Here is a 23,467-nt window from a genome sequence, read left to right as displayed (position 1 = left end):
TCTTTAGTCCGTAGAAGAGGCTTGTACAGTATTTCATCCAGCTCTCATTTTACATTAATGATCTGCATGAAAATAGGCTGCAATCTGCCCTGATCAAATTTCGAGAGGTTGTGTATTAGGGAGGGGATAATAGCACACCCTCCGTGTCAGTAAGTTGCAAGGTCCCTCTGTGAAAAGTGCTACCTGGGAGCAAATTATTGTTATCACAAATGCTTTCTTCTGTCACAAACCGTACAGATTATCCAGCCGAAAGACTGCACTGTTGATTTTTATTTGTTTCTTCTTTTCCCCAGGGGCTGATGGAGCCTCGGACACCCTGGTGGTGAGCTTGCTGGACAAACCCATGCACTGGGGACAGCAGGCGACATTGTTGTGCCCACGAGGGGGACCACCAAGGAGAGCCCCCAGGCACCCACTTTTCCTTGGGGAAAAGAAAAACCTAGCACCTTTCTGCCTCATTATGGCATGTCTCCCTTGGGTAGGAGAACAGCTTCTTTTACCCTCTCCAAGCAGCATTTCTTCCCTGGACTGGTTTTGCAGCTCGTATATATGGACAGGGAATTGGGCAATGCTAGGGTTGTCCAGCATCCATGTCCAGAGAGGGCAACTGCCTGCAGCAACCCAATTTCCAGGGGAACATAAGCATTATTTCTAGGGGAACAAAACAAACGCCGATCCTGGAGAAGCATTAAGGTGTTGTAAGTCTCCTTCTTCTTGTCTGGCAGGAAACAATCTTATTCCTTCAGCTGGATGAAGTCATGAAATCCCCGCTGAATACTGACTGTCAATAAATAACTGTGGAGCTATCACTGCCCAAATCTCTGGCCCACTGCCAGCGGGGGCAAAAGCAGAATGCCAGGAGAAGAGGCACCAAGAGATGCTTTTGCTGTGTGCTGAGTGAAAAGCAGCGTCAGCATTCAGGGAGCAGCACCAGCCATCTGACACAGGGTGAGAGCGTGCAAACCTTGCTGCCAGCTTTCAGCTGCTGGCACGTGGCAGTTGCATTTTATCCCGGCCCTGCAGCCTGTGCGCGTGTTTGCAAATGGCCAGTGCAGTGCTGTGCATAACACTTAAGCTGAACGGGAGACTAAATAAAGATTAAATGGAGACGGATGTTCCTATTTGCATTAGGAGAAGTTTTGAATCTCTTCTAGTTTCCTTTTCTAGAACTGCTGGTGGGTTAAGCCTTTGCCTCCCCAGGCCTCATGCAGTGAGGATTTGTATCCCCAAAGTTTGCTTTGTTTCCAGTAGGCCTCTTAATTACAGCAAATTAAAAATTAAAAGAGAGGACGGCAGCGAGCAGTGGGTAAGCATTGTCAACAACTGCGTCTGACGCAGGCTACGTGACCGAGCGAGTCGTGCTTGAGATTGTATTTACACTGAAATGGAGACAGATAAACTCGCAAGAGGACCAGAACCAATTTAGCTCATTTATGTATAATTAGCCCCAAACTTTTTTTTCAGTTCAGTCATTTCCCCTTGAAAGACGCTGTTTAGTCAGAACGGACACTTTTTGTGGGGAAGGACAACAGAACGAAATTCTGTCGGGAGGAAACTATTGGCAGGTCCTTGCTGGCAGAACAAAACGCTGCAATTTTTCATTTCAAGGGAGCTTGGGTTTCACTTTCTTTAAAAACCCCTAACCTAGATGGTAATTACAAAATATTGAGAACTGGCTGAATCAAAATGGGAACGTTCTTGCTTGTCCCAGCACAGAGCGTTTGGTGGAGACCTTTGGGGTATTTTATTTTCCTCCTGAATGCAATGAAAGCAAGCATGGAAATGCCGGAGACCCGAGTGAAACACAAATCTGGGTTTTGACTCGCTCCGTGCCAACATCTGGAACGTGGAAGGCCCTACGTAAGTAAACTGATCTGAAAAAAAAAAAAAAAGAAAAGCCAAATCCATCTTGATTCAACCCAAAGCCTCACAGAGCTCAGGGAGGAAGAACTGGGGTCCAAGACCTCTGTTGCCTCATCTCTCACGCCCACCTGGTGCTGCCAAGCCCCCGGCTGCCACGAGGCAACATGCAGGCTGGCCGCAGACGGGGCTGCCTGCATGGGCAGGGGTTCGGGCTCTCTGCCGGGGGGGGAGGCATCTCCCACAGCCTGGGGTTGGCAGCCGGGGATCGCCAGGGGGAGCAAAGTGTGTGGAAAATCCCCCTCTGTCCTACCTAGCAGTTTCCAGTGAACGCCGTAAAGTGCTGGGCGAATAAATGGAGGCAGTAGAGCAATTGCCAATTAAATGCTCTTTAAAATTTAATCCAGACATGAAGAGTAATGGGGAACTGCACTTACGGTATCTGCCTGCTGTAGCTGGGAAGGAAGGGGGCACGAGGGGTCCACGAGGGCTGGGTGCACTCCTTTTTGGGGCTTTTTTGCAGGTGCTGTGCTCAGCTTTGTGCCCCCAGCTGGGAGCTCTACCCCTGGGTGTTTCCCTCTAAGCAGCCCGTGTTTCCATCCAGGGGCCCTGAGCAGCTGGATATCTGGCCCTTGGCTCACCTGGGTGCTTTGGGACCTTCTGTCCTCCCCACGAAGCCCTGCAACAAGGAGAGCTGGGCACGGGGGGAACTCTTTTAGGGCTGGCGACCAGACTGTGGCTACCAGAGGGCATCCCTGCCTCTCTCCCCCAAAGAAAGCCACCAGTACCCTGAGACCAGCACCCAGGGCATTACCTCCTGCCTTGTCCCCAGCCTGGAACCGGCCACAGCCCCATGGTGCTGCCTGGGGGATGTCATCCGGTGCTGGGCACGGCACAGGGATGCTGCTGGGGCCCTGGAACCCAAATCTGCTGGGCCATGCACGGGAGCCGCTTTGTGACAATTGCTGTGCACCCGGGTGACATTTTGAAGCGCCGAGTTTTCAGGGAGCAGCTGCAGGTATAAAAATAAAAGCAACAGGGAGCAGGGTTATTGGTGTCAGTGGAAAATACGCACTGAAGTAGGGACTGGAGCGTGGATGCGCCTTCTGTTGTTGCTTTACCTCCTCCCTTGCATCCCCAGCACAGCGGCATCTCCCCGACACCCTGCTGTCATCTGGGGAAAAGTCCAGCCTGTGTCCCAGAGTATCGCCTCTGGTGGGTTTGTGGGGATCGAAGGGGTCTTTGACAGCACCAGTCACAGAGTTTCCAGCCCCGCTCCTTTGGCAAGCATCTTCTGAAACCCCAGCTGTTGTGACCGAGCTGCTGCCCCTACAGGGGAGCAGATGTTCGTCCCAGCAGCACCTGCTGAAGGAACACGACAGGGATGCCCACTGCGACACGTGGCTCAGCAACCAGGCACTATTCCTCAGATTGCAAAGCATTTCTTGTAAGTGCCTCTGTGCGTACTCACCCCAAAACCTCAGCGACAGTTCTTGTTTCGGGCGTTGCGGGGTGGCAGGTTTGGTTCCCAGCTGGATGAGAACAGCCCCGATGGGCATGGATTCATGTGGAAATGACTTAGAAACCCTGTGTCTGCTGGTCCTCTTGCGGGTGGCACCGACCCTTCCCTTCTGTGAGCAGCAAAGCCTCACCCTGCCAACATTCCCAAAACCCGAGAGCCGGCAGTGCACAGGCAAGGCTCAGTGATAGCACAGGTGGGGAATTTGCCTTTTTCACCGTTTTGCCCTGGTGCAGTAGCAGTTTTTTTAAGCTGCACCGTTCGCAGTGTTGTTCTTCTGCCATTAGATGTCTCTGCCTGCTGCTGGGAGCTCAGGCAGGCGGTCACTGCTGGTAAGCAAAGGTCACCAGGCTGGAGCTGGAGCGGTGCAGACGCCGATTCCTTGTAGCTGCTGGCTGCTTTCTTTATGAATGCCTTTTTGTAAGGCACTGTGATCCCACAAACACCAGGCTCGTGCAGCAATGAGCCCAGGTGGTCATTATGTGGCTTTACAGCCTGGAAGGTTACCTCCAGGTCTGTCAGATGGGGCAGGCAGCCCCGGGCTAGAGCCCAGGGGCCTGTTTGGGTTAGAAACGGACGAATTTAATCGTTCAGTAACAGATCACCCTGCTTCAGTGCATCACGCAACACATCTGCACTTCCAGCACGTCCTCGTCCTATCCTACCGACAACCAGAAGGGGAGAAATGCATGAAAATATTATTTGTAAGCTATCTATATTTTGTCAGGCACACCATTTGCAATGTGGCTTGGTGAGCATTTTTGGCAAAGTCCTGCTTTTGCTGGAAGGGGCTCATCTCTGTGCATTTGCAGCACGTGTGGGGGGCCTCTGCCAATCCCCCCTACCTCCTTTTTGCCGAGGGAAGCTGTGCTGCATCCACTGCAGACACAGCCTCATCCGTAGCAGCAAGTACGATGCATATTATGAATTGCACGTACTGCCAACGCTCAGAGAAAGGGCTGTGCTCTAACAGCTCTCCAGGGGACATTGGAAACAGCACACGCCTGTCTGTAGCTGTGCATGATTTTTTCCACATTTGTAATTGCAGCCTTTTTCCCCTTTTGGTGGTTATTAATGTTGTTCGTTTCCTCAAAAATTACATCTGTTTAGATGTTAATTGAGTTAATTGTTACCATTCAGCAGCTGGAGCAGCAATTTAGCACCTGCTAATAAAGATGCTCGGTTTGAAGTTGTGTGAAAATGACCATATTATAGGATTGCTGTTGTACTGCAGTGCCAAAAGTGAGACCGGCGAAGTTAGCATGCTGTAACGGATGGAGAGATGTGCTGGAGGGTGGTTTCTTTGAACACAGTGTCAACTTTCAGAGTCATAGATCAGTAAACAAGCTGAGCAATCATGATACAGAGCCATTGTAGCCAGGAAAAAAAAAAAAAAAAAAAGAAAGAACACAGAAAATACAGGTGGCAAGTACAGAGTCAACAATAAATACTCTCTCTTTTAGAAGAAATACAGAATACAGCTTATCTGTGACAGGCTAATTGGGTAGAATCAAAGGAAGAAATAAAAGTAAAAATAGAAGGGCTGATGGCACATAGGAACATGCACTTAATTAAGTGTTCTCATGCCCAGTTACATGAAGACCTTTCTGTAAAGAAAACGTAGAAGGTTCATGGGGAATGAAGAGGATGGTGTGTGAGCAGAGTAGCTCTGAGATAAGCTTGATGGCAACCACAGCAAGCGGGTGACACAAACCTGTTATGGGCTTGTGTCTCGCTCCATTTGCATGGCGGCTTCACGTACTTCCCTTTCCCTGAGTTACGTGAATCGTGAATTGTCACCACAGCCTGTAGAGGTGCTCTGCTTGTGCTCTGTGTTGGCACCTGTGGCTTTGTTAGCACTGAGCCCGTGGGTCATGAGCGTCCTCTCCACCTGTCTGAGCATGGCTTTCCTGCAGCCTGATGGAGCTGTGGTGAGATTTACAGGCACTCGGAGCAACTGTCTTTTATAGGTAGCACCTGTGGTGTGGGTGAGCTCGGATTGTGCAGGCTGGTGGGCGCAGAGGTGTGTAACTGCGCCCTGCTGTCTTTCATCCTGCCAAGGATCTTGTCCTCCCCCATGGCAGAGGTGGTGAGTGCTCTGTGCACCCTTGCCAAGGCCAGGTGCAGGATGCCTCTGCCAGCCTGTACCAGGGCTGGTGTAAATGGTTGGACCAGATGGTCTTGGAGGTCTTCTCCAACCTTGATGATTCTAAGACCCACCTGCGGCTGCAACTGATGTGGGCTTTCTGCACAGCTAAGCCCAATAGCCTATGTGGCTGTGTTGAGCTGTGCATTTCCTTTGGTGGTGCTGAGCTCCCTGGCAAGGACACGAGGCCTAACGCTTTCGTCATGTCACGTTCAGCTTTCATTGCTCTCATTTCACAGGGTGGGTGGCATCCATAAGGGTCTACGAGCAGAAGCTGTAGTGCCCAGGGAAGCACCTAGCCCCTCTCTGGCCGCATTGCCACGACCTTGGCCAAGGCACTGAAGACATTTGGAGAGAGGTGGTGTTTAGGGGAGAAAACCCCAAACATTTCATGAGTACCCCCAGCTCCCCACCCCGGCTCAGGGAAGGAGCAGCCACATCTCCCTGCAGCTCTGTCTTCATCCGCTCACTCCAGCAGCTCTCTGCATACTTGGGAGGGGAAATCAGAGCCCCTTTCCAGTGTCCCGATGCTCCTCCTGCCTTCTCACTACAAATTGTGCCACGCTATGGAGCACGTGGGCTCTCACCAGCTGCAACACAACCGGCAAGAAGCTGCAGTTTGGGGGGGACCCCTTCAAAGCCCTCTTTAGAGCAAGGAGTTGGGGGAAAAAGCCTATTCCTCCAGAGGAAAGGGTATTTCAGAGCAATGGGTGAGTCAGAGCCAGCCTCCCTCCCACACAGCTTCACTATTTTGGCTCCCAGGCGCGCACACGTTTGCACGGCTGCTCTGTCTCCCGTACCGCCCCCCCAGCCAGGGGCATGGCAGGGCACGGCACGCGTTGGGGACCCACATGCGACCCCACTACCACAGCCCTAGAGATGCACGGTGCCTGTCCCCAGCGCCATAGCACAGGGAGCAATTTCAGCACACGTGGACATCAGTGTGCGGGGCACTGAGTGGCATCCTCATGTTTTGGGGGGCAGAGCACCCCATGATGTCCATCACCCCCAGCTGGCAGCTGGTGCTTCCCCCAGTGGGCATGGTGGAGCCAGAGCAGCCGAAACCATAGCTCCATCCCTCTGCAATGGGACTTTTGGTGCTAGTGGAGGTGGGTTTGAGAGAGCAGAAGGGTGAACAAATCCCACCCAACCCATTGCTACCTGGAAAGGGTTAGGGAGGAGCCTCAGTGCGTACCCAGGCTATAATCAAGCACCTAATTAATACCTGCTGAAGAACAGCAGCATTTAAAGGAGGGATAGGGCAGTAACAAGATTTTTGCAGGGATGGCTGGAGGAGAAGGGACTTTAGACCAACAAATGTCCTAGGTGAGCTATGGTGTTATTAGGGAGCGCTAATCCTCCCAGAGGCTACTGGAGCTCCATGAACAAATTTGGTGCAAGAGATAAGGGTCTGAGAGTTTTTTTAGGATGAGGGGAAAAGATGGGTTCAGCTGGAGAAGGTGGGTACAAGGATGTGAGTTTGCTGGTGCTGGGAATGTGAGAGAGCTGGGGCAGGGGAGGAGATGTTTTGGGGGATACATGCTGACCAAGGCTTCAGAGGGTGCAAATGCATGTATTTACCTGTGGGTGTTCACAGTGAGGTTAAATGTATAAGTAAGTGCTTTTTGCCTGCTGTCCTGGCTGCTGCCCGGGCTAGCTGTGCTGGAGCTGTAACTGGGCATGATGTGGGGCAGGCAGGAGAAGACAATACAATGGCAGAATGGACAGAAGCCCACCCTGCTGCTGCTTCTCCCATTTCACCACCCTCTGGTGGGCCCTTCTTCAGGCTGCCTTCAGCGGACTCTGACTGTTGGGCACTGGAGGTAAGGTGTTGCTTGTTGTGGTCTGCAGTAAGGCAGTTCTTGCCTTCCTCCAGGAGCTGAACTTGTAACGTGAATCCTGCAGCAGCGAACATATCCTCTGGATGCTTCTGTGTTGCTTTCAGGAGGTGAGCAGCCTTGGCTTGCAACACCTGCGTTTTCCCACTTGGAGGGAGGTGCGGTGCCTCATCTCTGGGCTGGAGGAGCATTCGCTCCCCCAGTGCTCAGCATTTGCTGCCCTGCTGCTGTGTGGTAGGGTGCTAGGACTCAGCTTGCTAAAGATAAAACAGTGGAATTTAATACTCATGAGTTGCTTGCATTCCAAAACCTGGTATGAAATCCCTGCTTATGTTTAAATAATCTGTATGTTTGAGTAAAGGATTACGAGCCAGCAGAGGAGGCAGTACTTCATTTCTCTCAGGGAAGTGCAGAAGGGAGTCCTTGGAAAAGTCAACTTGCTGAAGAGCAAAAGGGGCAACCTGGGGATGCTTCCAGCAAGCTCCAAATGAGAGCAAGAGCCAGGAGACAGCTGCTCGCAGAGGCAGGCAAAGCAATAAATAGTGAGAAATAACATTTAATTACTTCTCACTCCTACTAGTCTGCAGAAGATCTCTGATGCTTCCCTGTAGTGTGATCCTACACCTCTGATCTGTGGTGTAGAGGGACCCATGTGATGGTTGTAGTAGATTATTCGTTGCTGAGGTGATAAATAAGCCCGAGTAGCAGGGATCAGAGCCTGCTGGCTGGGCTACAACCCCTGGTAAAGCCATTGTGGGACTGCAGCATGGCAGCCAACACGGAGCTGCCCGAATCTTGGCTCTGATAGCTGAGATGTGGCAAGTGGAAGGGTGTGCCTGAGCCCAGCTGGCTGCCAGGGATCCTGGAGAGGGTCAGTGCACTGAAAGGGCCTCTCCTGCCCCACGTGTACACTATCATCCCCTGGGTGGCCCCCCAAAATGTGAAGCAGGGAAAAGTATGATCCTGGTGAGCTGGGCATGAACCTTTGGAGGGTGGGAGGGAGTGAATAGAGAAGGAAAGGGATAACGGGATGGCTGCCGTATAAATTTCATGGCATCGTGTATGTTGGAAAATGCCTTCAAGCTCACCACGACCAACCATCAACCTGACCTACCAAGTCCCATCACTACACCATGTCCCTTAGGGATGTGGTCTCCACCACTTCCCTGTGCAGCCTGTTCCAATTCTTGGCAATCCTCTCCATGAATAAATTCTTCCTGACACCCAGTCTAAACCTCCCCTGACACAACTTGAGATGCTTGAGCAACTCAGTATTCAACTCAATATCCTCCCTATAGTGAAGGGCCCAAAACTGAGCACAGCATTCACGGCGTGGTCTCACAGTGCTGTGTACAAGGGGCAACCACTTCCTTAGTCCTGCTGGCCATGCTGTTTCTGATGCAGGCCAGGTTTTCCTTTCTTTTGAAGGAAATAGACTAGCCAGCTGCTGAGACAAAATGCCTCGACTCTCTGTTTTGACACCTGGAAGCATTTGCCAAATTCAGCAGGGCTTTTCTGCCCACCACCAACCTCCTCCTCCATCTGTCAGTCTGCTCCTATCCTTCCTCCCCAGCTGCAGTGGAGAAGCCAGCTGATGGGTGCTGCTGTGCAGGGCAGCTCCTCTATAACCTGGAGCCTCTCCGGTGCCACCTCTGCGCTCACTTGTTTCCTAAATGGCAATTTGAGGCACACTGGGTAAACACCCTGTAACAGCTTGGTAATTAGAGGCTGTAAAAATGACTGCACGAGCCTCGCATGGTAGAGCAAGAAGGACTTGCCACATGGCCTGCATCGCAGGTAGGAAGAGAGGAGTATTCACTTGCAAGGAAATGGTATTTACCCTGTAATTACCCTGGTGGTATGTAGTAATTACTACGTAATTAAATGGTCAACAGGCACTGTCTAAACAAAGTGGCCTTAAGTGACATTTCTGTCCTGAGGCTTAAAATACAGCAGCGTGTTGAAGGGGAGGAATGGAAAGCATAGGGCACTGATGGCAGCGTGATGGATGTAACAGCTCCCTGCCTCCCCTGAGCTGAAGCTGGAGTGATAAGAAAGCATCTGACCTGTCAGTGCCAGCCTGCAGAATGAGGGAGTGCACCCAGAATGAAGGAGGTAAGCACAGCGGTGAAGCTGTGTGCTGGATCCATGCGAACCTCCCCTGTCCATGCTCCCCTCTGCCCATGTAGAGAAGTGAACCACAGCGCACGAGCCTGGGGTGCCCTCCTTGGCTGCCAGGCACCCCCAGGGGAAAGGGGAACCCTACTTCTAGCCCCCACGTGCCACCAGCCCCCCAAACCTGCTCCCATTCCCTCCGGCATCTCAAGGACCGGTTGGTCCCCATGATGTTGTGCTGCTCGCAAACCAGCAGCGGCTCCTTCTCCCTGCTGCTGTGCCTCTGCCGCCGTGTTCCCTGTGCTGTGACTTGTCCTCGCCTGACTCCCGTTACAACTAATTAGCACCTTGACATTTACACAGTGAGCGAGGCAGCCTTGATGTTTGCGAAAGAACAGAAGGCACATCTGTCTGCATGATCCATCTGAAGAGGAGGAACATGGCTATGTGGTGTTTATAGCAGGCAGTTGGGGGAGGAATTAATTTACAAAATTTTTTGAATGAAAACAATTCCAATAACTTAAGTGCCCTCTCCCTCCCACGTCAGCTGTTTACAAACTGTTGAGTTGAATCTGTCCCACATGTCCTTTGAACCTACCAGTAACAGAGGAAAAATTTGAAATGCATCATGAAAAACTAATTTTGAAAAAAAAAAAATAAATCCTGCCCACAGAGTTCAAACAACTTGTCTTGCTTTAGCTTATACCAATCGTTATGTACTTAGACAATGTTACCAGAATCAGATTTAATTGACTCCGTTTTGCTCTTTAACCTCATTAAAGAGGAATGTAGTTGTTCCTCACTGTTGGCTGTCTCTTCCCCCTCCGCACCCACCCTGCAAAGGTGCTTTGTGCGAGGCAGTGATTAATTTTACTGTGTGGCAGCAGACCCGTGATGTTTGAGAGCTTCCGATCGTCATGGTGATGGAGCTGGGGTCTCCCCTCCTTCCCAGCCAGGCTTGCCCTGTCCTTTTTCTGAAGGGAGGCTAAGCCCTGTGGTGCAGAGCACGGAGACTTTCAAGGGGCTGAAATGCTTATCCAGCTGTACCTGGGGTGTGGAGGGAGGGGGGAAAGTCCCCAGACCTACTGTACTGTGATTTCAGCTCCCCGGCCTGGCACCAATCACTCGGGTGTTAATGCCCGACGGCTGAGCCAGCCACTGCTCTCGCAGGACCGTGGGAACAGCACCTCTCTGGGGATGCTCAAAATGCGTGGAGGAGCTGGCAGGTGCCTGCCTGCAGTGCTGGTGGTGCAGCAGATGAGTCCTGCATGCCCGCCTCCGAAACTCAGACTGCTGGAGAGCAGCAGTCTTTGTAGGTTCGCCTCAAATTCCCGATGACTTGTTCCCGCTCCTAAGCGGGTGGGGGGGCTAACTGAAGGGAAAGGGGTTGCAATTAAAATGATTCTTGTCAGTTTTTTCTTAAGGAAATCTCTGGCTCATTAGCATCGTGTAACTGTCTCCTGCACGACGTCCCTTGAAGCGCTCCAGAATCAAAGCTGAACTCTGCCCTCTGGTATTTAGTGATCTGCTGCAGCCAAGCCAGATGGTGAAGTGGGGGGGAAACAATCGACTTTCCCACCCCTTTTTTGCAGAGAGGTGATGAAGGAAAGGCAGGTGAGCCAGCTATCCCTGGCCAAAAGTAAGCAGGGTGAACTGGTGGGGTACCAGCTTTGTGGGGATCCGATGGCTGTGGTTTGGGGCTTGCTGTTTGCAGGTGGCGAGTGGTCATTGTGGGGGCTGTCTGGGGTGAGACATCGGGGTGCTGAGCCCAGGGGGAATGAGCCCTCAGCCAGCTGTGGTGTGTCTGCTGGAGGACCTCGAGTCCTCCCTGAGATGCAGAGCAGCATGCTCCCCTTCCACCTACCACATACACAAAATGACTTCCCACACTGTGGGGGGGGAAAAAACCAGCTACAGACTACGTGGGGCTCTTCCTCCTGAGGGGCTGGCAGTGCGTCCCCCCACTCACCCCATCACACACCATTTACAGGGACACATGCAGAAGACACAGCTGATGCGGAATAGGGTGCTCAGGATAGTGATTTATTTTTAGCTGCCTCTCCCCCCTGTTGTTAAACATCTGTTTAAATACATGAATTAACACATCTACCAACAGTGCTTTGATTAAGGATAAAATCACTTTATTTTACGGTGAGAGGTAACCTGAAACATGAAAAAGAAGGGAAGGCGAGGGGAGAAACACGTGTGGCATAGTAAGCAGCTGAATTTTGAAGGCTCTGGGACGGCTCCTCTTTATACCCTGCCTTGCTGGCTGCTCCTAGGCAGCAGTGCCCATAGCAACACTGCCTGGAGCAAGCGAGGCTGCACTGATCCCACAGGCATCCCTACCATGGGAGAGGGACCCGAATTAAGTCAGGCAGTGTGCTCTGCCCTGGCTCTTCCCCAGCCCTGCCAAGCAGTGCTCGTGCCAAGCATCCTGTCGGGAGGAGGTGAGGGGTATCGCATCCATCAGGGCTGCTGAATGAGAGCTACACCTCTCCTGGCTGTGAATGCTGCCGATCTACAAACCTTCCCCTTTTCTATTAGCAACTTTCCCCATGTCGCCACGTTCCTGTGGGTTGGGGTTGAATGAAGAGAAGCTCCTGTTTTAATTTTTGCTGTCAGGAGTAACGGGTAAGTGTAGGAGGAGGAATATTAATCATACCCAGCAGGCATTCTTCAAACTTAGAAACAGCATAAGGAAGGAGCCCAAATGGTTTAAACATTGTGGGGACCATTTCTATGGGAGTCTCATGCTTGAAAACGTGCAGAATACTTTTTTTTTTTTTTAACCCCTATTTAGTTTAAAGGGGAAGCTGTTGCTCTCCCATCCCCTCTTTGCAGTGGGGACCAGGATCTGCAGCCCTGATGTGCTGAGCAGGTCCGTGGTCCCAGGAGGGATGGAGGCATGCGGGGACACGGTCGCCCCATTAAGAGCTCCATCATGTCAATCACCTGCTGCTTTTCCTAATTACCGGACCAGTCCCACAGAGGATCAGCAGGCTGATGGCTCAGCCATGCAGTGGCAGACATGCCCTTGATCCTTGCTGATGGGTCACAGCCTCTGTCTGCCTTTCCTTCAGCCTGAGGATATCAGTCCCCACAGTGTGAGCCTGGGTGAGGAGCAGCATCCTTCTGTACCTCTTTCCCTTGTTGCTTTCCTCAACCTCTTTTTTTTTTTTTGGAAAAGAAGGCCTTAGGTGAGGACACCAGGTGGGGTTTTGTGGTCCTTGAGGCTGCCTGTCTTTTCTAACAGAGCTGGAAGAATTTGCACCTCCCATCTAATGGGCATGGAGTGAGGTGACCTCCTCTGCTGGCCCAGGGCTGGCAGCCAGCAAGGACAAAATGCCCTTATCCCAGGTGAGCCAGCTTAGTGGGGTCTTCCCAGGGACACAGCATGAGGCACCAGCCTTTCTCCCACCTCCTCTGTTCTGTTTGGTTAATATGTCACAGAAATCTTTCTCAGATCTGCAGGAGGCTACGGGGAACATCACTGCACTGCTGTGCAAAATTGCTATTCTCTTGTGTCTCGCCAGTGCTGAAATTGGTTAAGAGCATCTGACTGGGAACCAAATTTCCTCTCCATCATCTCCTTAAGTATACAGAAAAGACTGTTTGGCAGATTTTACCACGCCTTGAACATGGGCAAAAAAAAAAAAAAAGATACCAGTTGTTCACAGAGCTGAAATCCTATAATGAATTTTCTCAAACGAAACAGAGTGGTCCTGGTGCTGAGCCAGTTTGTCTCGCTGCACTCCCCAAATGGGCAGACCCCAGATAGGATGCTGGAGAGCGGGGCTTTCCCAGCAAAGGGGTTTCTGCTTTTTGTCAGGGGAACATCAAAACAGATGCACTAGTGGAGCATTTTGGGGTTTGAGACAAAACTTCATTCTCCCAGCTTAATCTGCCTCTTTGCAAAATTCCCAGCCGCTTCTGGTAAGGCATCCCAAACATGATGCTTGCGGGAGGCTGCAGCATTCCTTGCTCGCAGAAGTTTGAGCCCTGGTTCCACATGTGCAAAATGAGTTTGTTCTTCTAAATCGGTGCATGTACTTTTCCAGGAATGCAGGGTTTGTTTGGGCCAAGAAATATGTCTTTGAATATGCTGGAGTCAAAAAAACTAGAGGAAGGGGATTAAAAAGCCTTTTGGAAACTGCTCAGGTATGGCCTGGCATCAAGAGCCAAAAGCATTGTGGTATCTGGGGTTCAGAAAACTCCAGAAACCTCCTGTTGTGCTCTGAACCTATTTGTAAGGGTCTGCAGACTCCCCCTGCTCCCACTTTCAGCCCCCTGGCAGAAGTATCCAGAGTAGCAGCACAAATTGCAGCAAGCTATAATTTGCCAACAGGGCCGTGTCCCTCAATGAGAGCTTCCTACGTGTCTATGGGAAGATTATCCTATCAAGTCCCATGCTGCTCTGAAAGGTAAGCATTTAAAACATGACTAACGCTGATAGATGCTATTATTCTATTTTATTCTCCAGCTTGTGAGTAATGTCTCATTATAAATGGGGACGCATTCAGAAAAACATCATCCTCCTGCCGGAACGTGGGCTCCTCGGCACGGGCAGAGGAGCTGGCGTGTGGCGGCACGTGGCTGCCCGCGGGTGGGCAGCATCCCCCTGCTCCTTGTGCATACAGAGGCCAGGCTCCTAGAGTCCACTGTCCTCCCATGGTGCCAAGCACTTGTGTTTTTGGATTTTTCATCGCAATGAGAGTAGACGAACGCACTGTTGGAGATCTTGGGGGGAAAGTCGAGGGTTTTGCGAGCCCCCCTGGCTTGGTAGTGGAGCCTTGCCAGCCGTTGGTACAGCCTCCCGGCCCACGGACCATAGCAGGCCTGCAGAGGCCACTTTGAATCACTGAGCAAACAAAATGCTAGCTCTCTAATAAAAGTCTAGAGCCGTGTCTGCCTGATCAGCATGCCTGGGCTATTGTGTCAACTCTTCAGGGATAAAAATATCAGAGAGCAAGTGTGCAGCGGCCTGCAGCCGCGTGGTGGACGGCCTGCCCCCAGGGGAGCAGGCCACAGGGCCTCTGCCAGTGCTGGTGTTTGGTCTGCAGGGCTCAGAGGTGCTCGGCCAGTGGCTGCCAGCAGCGAAACCGCCTCAACACCCACGTCTGGCTTCAGGCTCTCCCCAGGGCTCCATCCCGAGCCTTTAAGCCATCCCAACAAAGAGAGCTCCCAAAAATGCACAGGTGCCCATTGAACTGGCCAGGTCTGGCAAAGCAGCTTCTTTGTGGTTTTAAGCGTCGTCTTGCCCAGCTTCTTTGTGTTTGGTGGCTTGTGCTCCAACTGTATGTCACCTGGCCGGACAGCAGTGGCACAGTCCTTCTCCGGGTCCCATGCAACCCAGTGACCTCCTCCTGTGTCACCCGGCATCCTCACAGGATCCTCACCAGCCTCCATCCACCCCTGACACTTAACTCTTTTCTGCCTAATGCAAAAGAAAATTAAATGCTTTTTATTTCCCAAGTGTTGATTTTTTCTTTCACCTCCTGCTGTGTAGGGTTTTTTTTCCCCCCTTCATTTTGGTTTATATTATTGGAACATTTATTTCCTCTCCTGTTTTTATTTTGAAAAGGGGAAGAGAGCCCACATCCCCTGAGGTGTTATTAAGCTGAAAGGCTGGTGATTTGGCTGTGAGGCACGCTTGCACCTCCCACACTCGTGCAGTCAGTGACGCACACTGCAATCAATGGAGAGGGGATGAATAAACCCAGCGTTTGCTCCTCGCCTGCCATCCCCAGAAAGAAGGGGGTGGGGGAGAGAGGGAGGGAAAACTGTGCTCTGGGTGTGCAGTTTTAAGAACTGTTTTCTATCTAGCCAAGGGACACTAGTTAAAATATCTCCATCACATGACAGGCCCTCTTTTTCTCGTGGAGCCATGAAGCTCATGAGATTGCTGCAAGCCTGGCTTTGGTGATTCTCACCTCATCATTTTTTTTTTTTCCTGAGGCAGCACACTGCAAATTTAAGAGTTCAACATCCTGTCTTTTAGCTGTGCTGCTCCGTGTTGTTGTTCTCCAGCAGCATGTCCAAAACAAAGGGGATTGCTCCTTCCATTGGTGGGGTGCAAGTTATGGGGGCCCTCGAGGAGTGGGAGAACATGGTTCTGCTCCTTCCCCTGCTACAACAGGGGCATGCCCATGCTGATGAGGGGTGGAAGTGATGGCATGCTGCCCTGGAGGTGACAAAGGCTAAGCTGCAGGCTTTGAGCATCACCTGTCTGCATGCAAACAGAACTCCAAGCAAAACAGCAAAGTGGCTGTTGGGCATCTGAGGCGTCCCATGCAGAACTGATGACATGATATGGCTGAACTGGAGCCAGAGGCTGAGACTTCCTACACCACAGCAAGGATCAGGCCCTCCTCCTTCTTGGAGAATGTGCTCCAGCCCCAGGGAGTCTTCTTTCCTGCAGAGCATAGTAACTGGAACTTGAAATTAATGCTGGCACTTTTTTTTTTTTTTCTTTTTTTCCCTTGTCCTGATGTGGGTCTTGCCTTCCTGCATGTGACCATGAGCTGCCTCCAGAAGTGGTATGGTTCTGGCAGCTGATGCCCTACAGAATTAGGGGCCTGCAGCAGGGTTACATCTTTAGTTTGCCTTGGAAAGCTCTACCTGTCAGCCTCTCACTTCCAGACAGTACTCCTCCAGCCGTGCCCAGGGGAAGGAAGTGGCACTGCAGAGGCTGCCGTTGCTTGTATGAACAGTTAGCACCAGCCTTCAGAGCTGTCACATTAAGGATGCAGCTTGGATGTAGCTGTATCATAGCTGTGCCCATCACTCACAGGCACGTGCTTTCATGCCCCATATTTCATGCCTCAGACTATTTTTAATAATTGATATTAACACTTTACAATGGGGGAAATGGACAACAGGCCATCATTTACCCACTGCATCAATAATAAATGGAGCAATGCCAAAACACATCAATAACAAGCTTGTTTGTCCTCCTCTCATATTCACAGTGCTCCAGGCCTGCAGAGGTAGAGCACGGGCAGGTGATCAGGCAAGGTACCAGCAGAGAAAGCAATAAGTTGGGAAAACAGAGGGGGACAGAGTGGCACAACACAACCTTTCATGAGTCTCAAAGTTGGACAAAGCTCTGGGTGCTATGTGAAAGCCACACATGCTATTTCCTGCAAGAACACCTCCACAACACCCCCCCTCCCCCGCTTTTTTTTTCCTGGTTAATGCTGCATCACCTAAAACCTGAAAACTTGAGCAAACGGTTTCTGACACAAATACAGACCCACGTTCCCCGAGCCCCTTCTTGTCGTGCTGATGCTGGCACCATCCCAGCGACGAGCACAGCAGATGCTGGAACATCTGTGCTAACTGCACTGCTGTGGGCTCCCATGTAGCACAGACTCAGCATGGGGGCAGACCACATTAACTATGGGTGCATTTACAGTAATGTTTTCTTTCAGATTGGGGCTGTGATGCCTGACTGACTTTAATGGGCATCTGTGTTGCAAGATCAGACCAGAGCTACACAAAGTAAAACCCTAAAATAGGTATAGCATGGATGTAGAACAACCTTTTCACTCTATGAATCCACTGCTCTAGTACTGCACTACTGCTTCAAGTAGATGCTCTCTGGTCAGCTCCTCAGCAGAGGAGAAATGCGTAATTTGGAGCATGGCAACCGATTATCTTAGCTCATGTTAAACCTTGTAGTTCCTCATTTCTTGTGGTCTTTGAACTGGTTTCCAGCTTGTCTGTGTGTGGTTGCTGCAAGGGAAGCTTGTGGGTCTATGTGCAATGCTCTGCTATTCTTTGTTGCTAACACAATTTGTCTTTTCTCTTTCCTTTGTCGAACTGCAAGCTTTTCCTAGGCTCCTCTGCTTCTAGTATTGGCCTCAACCGAATATGCTGGCAATGTACCTGGTACTGGTTTTCTTCTGTAGTCCGTGTATATGAAACGTCTTCATATCTGCTGGGGCTATGCAGCCAACACCTTTTCCTAGAACTGCTTACTACTGCAAACATGACATTGATTTCACCTGGGTTGTGTCTCTCCTTCCACAACAGCCACCCTGTGCCTTGTCCCTGGGTACTTGTTGCAGCTGAGTGGCTGCTCTTTGGGTTGTGCCCATGGGTACTTCTATCCTGGCTGCCTGGAGCCATCCCTCTAGCATCACACCTCCTGATGTCCACAGCTTTCTCCATCTGCAGGAATCCTTCCTGAAAGCCAACATCTCTAAACTAGTTGCAACAGATTCAGGATTAACTGCAGGTGTTTCAGCTTTGTACCTTGTTAATCCCATCGCTAACTCTTGGCCCAATATGCCCCATGCCTTGCACTGTCCTGGCTACCACTCTTGCTGTTCTTACCACAGTTGGCTGATGCAGGTATAATCCTGGCAATAGCATCCCTTCCCACTCTGTTCCCTTTGGCAGGCCTAGAAAATGTTTCTTTTCTGTATCTCTGCTGCTTATGGCCAGTTCTGTATGCGTTTTGTACTTGGACCCTTCTGTAGCAGGACCTTTGGTAGAAATCCTTGTTGCCTCTCTCTGCTGGCTCTTGTTCTGCTGTCTTAGCCCATAACATTCATAGATATGGAAAGAGGATCAGAAACTTCCCAGAGAAGGTGGAGATGGCAGGAAGCCTCTCTCTGGACCTGGCTTCTCTTTGGTGTGGTCTGTGTTAATAACTGTTGTTCCTCGCTGCTAGGCCCCCCAGAGGGGCTGCTGTCCTCAAGGTGATAGCAGGAGACTGTGTGAGGCTTGTAAAATGGTTGCTGGCGTTGCAACCCAGGGATCTCAGCATGCCTTCCTGGCACTGAGTTCTCCCAAAATATTCTGCTTGTTGCTCCAGTATCCATGACATTTCCAGCCCAGGAAAGACACATCTCCCTATTTTTTCCTTCAAGCTAAGCCTCAGCAGAAAGCATGTTCTTTCCTGCTGATGCCTCCTTGTTACCAGTTCCTCTCACCCTAGACTGCGTAACTTGCACTTACTAACACAGTGTGTTTTTGCAGGAGCTGGAACTTGTTCTTGAAGGGCAGAGCACCTGGGAGATCTGTGTGTAACTGGTCTACCTTCTGGCTCCTGCTGGGACAACCTCTGCTGTTTGTACCTGCATCTTGCAACTTGTCACTTCCGTGAGAAACTCTCCTGGTGGCAGGTAACACTGATGGGGGAAATCTGCTTGTGTTGAAGCTGATATGTTTCATTGGCTCAGTTTGACTTCAAGGAGGGTGTAGGGGAACCCAAACAGGTTTCCTTGGATGCTTACCTATTTTCATGCTGCTTTTCTCCTGGCTGGCTGCTGGGTAGAAGAGAAGATTGCCTCAGCATCTGCTTCCAGAGTCCTCTGCTGCCGGGCAAAGCGTTTCTCCTTGCAGAGCTGGCTGGCAGCACAGTCCTGGAGCTTGGCTGCCTCCCCTTCCACTGGGGAGGTTAAAAAAAGAAAACCCAAACCTCAGGCTGACCAAAAAAACCCTCCTTGAAACTAAACTCAATTTCCGACTCCCCTTTGAAAAGGAAGTGCTTTTCTTCCCGTGCAGCTCTAACAATGACCCTCTTTGCTGTCTGTGAAGTTAAACTGCTCTGCTCTGATGTCTTGTTGAGTCTCTGCAGATTTTAAGTAGCTTGATGTATGTTTTAAGGTGCTCTGAGACATTCCCTTGCCAGGGATATTTTTAAATAGACATTATTTTGGTCGGACACATGAAAAGCCAAGTTCTTTCTATTGCTGGCCGTGCAAATCCTGTTCGTGAGGCTGTGCTGAAACGGCTGATGCCAGGATGCAGGCAACGGTGTTTTTGGCACTGCTGGGAGGTGAAATTGCTCTTGGCAGGAGCAGACCAGCTGTTTATTTCATCTCTGCTCATGGCAAGGGGCTAGCTGGGGGAGGGAGGGATTAATATTTGCTGTGTGGGAGAGAACAAAAGGAGAAAAAATAAGTTTGAGTATTTTGGAAACACTATAAAGAGTGGGGGGGAAACAGTGACACTACCTTGTCAATATATGGTTTAACTTGCATTTACCTTTGTCTTTCAAAGGACCTGAGTCTTCCTATACTCTGAACCAGTGCAAAATTGCTTGCTGGCTGTGAAGCAGCCTGCTTTTCTCACTGGAATAGTGGGATTGTTTCAGGACATTATTAGGACTGGAAAAGACTATTCAGCCCATCAGAAGAGAATTTAAATCAGGCCTGTAGCAACTTGCACTCAGATATGACAATTTCACTGGAGCACTGCAAGGCAGGTATGACTACAGTTCATATAACAAGGAGATAAGCAAGAGTAAGAAAATGTGAGCACATTAAAGCAAGAGTAGTATGCAATCTGGGTGCTCATAAAAATATAGTTCATACTGTCTGTAAAAAAAAATAAAATAAAAAAAGACCATTACCTTACGAACAGTACTCTGGCTTCCAGTGATACAATTAATTGAATTTGTTTTGAGCTAGCATAGATGGTCTAACCATGAATAGTGTCCTAGATTACATCCTGAAGTGTCAGCATCATTGATGGCAGCTTCCATCTTCAGGATGTCTTCATGGCAGCTTTCTGGATGTGTTATTTTTCCAGGTGGTTTCAGATAATAACAGGGTATGAAGTGTTCTGCTGTCAGTAAAATATCAACACAGGCAACTCTCAGCAGGTATCTGGTAATAAAAGACTCACATGCTGGTAGTAGAATCTGTGGATTAGGATTTATTGTTGCTTCGGCAATCTAGAAAGAACAAATATTAAAACTGTCAGTGCCTGAAAATTCAGGGTGCAAGAGGAGGCAGCCTTCCAGCTGGCTGGGGCTGTGACCCCCAGGTTTGTGTTCCTGGCTTCCTCTGCCAGCCAGGTGAGACCCTTGTGGATCTTACCTCCTTTCCAGCTCATTCAGCTGAAATATTTTGCTTTCCTAAAAACACTTCCCATCCTCTCTGGGAATGCTGCTTAAAGGAATTATAGACAAATCATTTGGCTGCTGAGCATGTATTTTGGAATAGAGGTGTTTGAACAAAACTTGAGGAGCTTCATGGACCTTACCCCAGACAGACCACGCACGTTTTGAATTTAAACAACATCCATAGTCTTTTCAGGTTCTCCAAGCTTGCTCCATTCAAGGGGCTGACTCAGGAGTGTCTGTGTACTTGGCAGCATGTATAATGAGTAAGATGTGAGTAAAGTGGCATAGGCGCTAATCTTAAGATCACAAGTGTTCCTAGCCAGAGGCCCTGGAAAACAATAGCAAGGGCCAGTGGCTACTGGCTCTACAGGTGAGCTGCGAGGGTGACATAACCAGGTGGATCCTCTGATTTCTCTCCCTCTTACTCTTATCAACCTCCGAAATGAGACTGACTGCACCAGGGGGCCCTGTGGCCAAGTGTCTCATTGCCTGAGGAAGGAGTAAAGCAGACAACAGCTTTCTCCTATAATTAACTTGCAAGGGAAAGGTTGTTTTTCAGCAGTGCCAGTTGGTACCAGTGAAGGAGATGGGTTTCCTACTGAAAGGGCAGTACTGTCAAGGAATAAGAGATCACAAGAGAATCCATCTAAAAAATCTGGAAATAAATTAACTAGGAGGGAAGCGAAGATGCTGCTTTGCAACGTGGGGCTTCTCGAGAGGTTTCTCTGCCTCACAACACAAGACCCGGCTCCTGCAACAAGTGCAGTTGTGGTGGCTCTGGTGGATCAGTGGATTGTTTTCCAGAGATAGAACCAGAGATGGGGGTCACCCAGGTTTTCTTGCTGCAGGAGAGCTTTTGGTGAGACTATAGGCATGGTCCCAGGCAGGCCCTTCTGGTCCATAGGTAGGTACCTGCTGGAGCATGTTTCTGCTCCAGAGTGACGTTCAAGGGGTGGTTTTAGGACCAATTTTCAGTCATTTGTCACCATACCGTGTGCTTTATCCAGGTCTTGTAGCTCCTTGTTTCTGTCTCAGTCACAGACAAGATGTTTCCCTGCCCCCATATTCTCAAGCCCTTTTCCTCTCCAGTATGATTTCCTGTATGGCCGCGAACAGTACTATTTGCAGCCACTATCTGCAGTAATTTTATTTGAATTAAATTTGATTTGCTGTCTTGTTGGAGACAGAAAGGGGCAGTTCCCTAAGGGGTGGACAGTCTCTTTTGTCATTTCGTGGATCCTGTGCTGTGGACGTGAGCAGTGTCTCCTGTTGCAGGTAAGGATTATAGGGCTCCCTGATAACAGCAGTCAGTCCATCAAGGAACAGGTAGAGTTACAGCTTTGGTTCTAGTCCAATTGTACCACCTTTCCATCACAAAGAAGTATAGTCCTATGATGCTTAGCGAAGACTACTTTTTAGCAATAACTCAGCTGAGTGTATACAAATCTACATAATGCTCGATAACACGAGTCAGCTGTTTCAACACAGAACCTAAGGCATAGCAGTAGATCATCAAAATACATAGCAGATATTATCATAATATCGTAGAACGGCTTCTCACAGAATTAAAATGATCTTTTTGGGCATTTGGCTATCTTCAGCTATTGAAGGAAATATTCCCCTAACTAAAATAAATTCAACTATCTGATAACTACAGACAAATGAAGAAATTAGATTGTCTAGTGATACATGGGAAGAAAATAATATTGCCAGTCTGGGAACCCTATCCTGTCAACTCTGTGAAAACCTAAGGGTAGAAAACATAATCTTCCTCAAGAAAGCAGGTGTTGTAGTAATCCTTGGAAAGGATGCAGGTTCTTAAACAGAAGGCTTCCTGGGGGGGGGGCCTCTCAGACCCATTTTTTAGGGAAACATCTCTTTTGGACTTACAGACTTGTCTGACAGTGGCTAGGGAGAGCTGTGCCACGTGGCTGAGTTGTTTCAATTACTCTCGCTGCTAACACATCAGCGCTTTCTCTGGTCATCCAGAGCCTGAGTCTTACTGTGCTGTGGCAGTGCTCTCCTGAGCCTCTTTCTCCCAAATTCCATGGACCCTTTGTGCAGAAAAAGTTTCCCCCTGCTCTTCCAATACAGGCCATTGTGGACAGGTCAGAGCATCTCTCCAGCCAAAGAGGAGACAAGTTGCTTCAGCCTTAGCCTTAAGGGCAGGTTTTCCAGGCTTCAGCTAAGATCTGTGGCTCTTTCCTGAGGAGCTGCTTTCCAGATGTACTTCCTGTGCTCTTCCAGCCATGGTCTTGCCAAAGCCCTGTGCTGATTTTCTGCTCTGCATTCATCCAAGCACTGAAGTGAGATCTCCCTCTTTCTTCCTGCAGGTACCTGTGCAGCTGGTTATTTGCCAGGGACTCTCTTGCTCAGTCCCCAATGAGCTCAGTCCCTTGTCCTAAAAATGCAACGTGTCCTCTTGTTCCTACCCGCAGAGGCTTGCGTGTGGTTGTACTGAAAAATACGCGTTGTTCTGTGGAGCCCAGCTTCCCGTGCTTTCCAGATTGCTCCGCATCGTTTCTGTCTGTCAAGCTTCTTACATTGCACCCAATCAATATGACATCTGAGCCTCACTTGCTGGGGAATGGAAATCATAGTAAATATTTTCTAGTCTGTGGAAAACGAGTTGGCGGTCCCCGTGCAGTTGCCTTCAGGCAGGTGTTTGCATATATTCCCTCAGACCGCTCCTAGGCTTGGCACCGCTGCTGTGCTTCCTGCTGGGTGGCTCAGTGGGGCTGGGGTCCAGGTCCTGCACTGGCCACTCCAGCAGGGCTGGCCTGGTCCCCAAAAGAAGTGCTGCAAATGGGCTGGCTATGGTGGAATCCTGCTAGGGGCTTCGGGCACACCCACGGCTAACTTTGGGTCTGGGTCCAAGTGTAGGGTTACCTGGGGGCTGCGCCAATGTCTGTTGGTATCAACAGGAGCCTTGTTGACCTTGGTGAGCACTGAATGGATTTCTGCGTATGTGCATCTTGTCCCAGATTGGTTTTTCAGAAGAAGGAGGGCACTAGTGGAGTCAGGACTGTGTTCAGTGTAGATAAGTGCATTTCCCGTAAATAAATGCAGCATCCTCTTCCTCTCAGTGGTTTTGCAGAACTTAAGCCAGTTTTTCCAGGTCAATTCTG

The 23,467-nt window shown here is 50.0% G+C and overlaps 1 long non-coding RNA gene across 1 annotated transcript in view; it reads left to right on the top strand.

The window, feature by feature from the left end:
- Positions 1–1,678: 1,678 nt before the first annotated feature.
- Positions 1,679–23,467, top strand: part of LOC118260860 (uncharacterized) — a 33,958-nt gene continuing 12,169 nt past the window's right edge. The window contains exons 1-2 of the long non-coding RNA XR_004782319.2: positions 1,679–1,860; positions 18,467–18,612. This is a non-coding gene — a long non-coding RNA (uncharacterized LOC118260860). The remainder of the gene's footprint in view (positions 1,861–18,466; positions 18,613–23,467) is intronic.

The sequence above is a fragment of the Cygnus atratus genome, chromosome 6, assembly GCF_013377495.2.
Source record: "Cygnus atratus isolate AKBS03 ecotype Queensland, Australia chromosome 6, CAtr_DNAZoo_HiC_assembly, whole genome shotgun sequence".
NCBI lineage: Eukaryota > Metazoa > Chordata > Aves > Anseriformes > Anatidae > Cygnus > Cygnus atratus.
The sequence above is the reverse complement of the archived record's forward strand: the minus strand, read 5'-3'. Positions and strand labels throughout refer to the sequence as shown.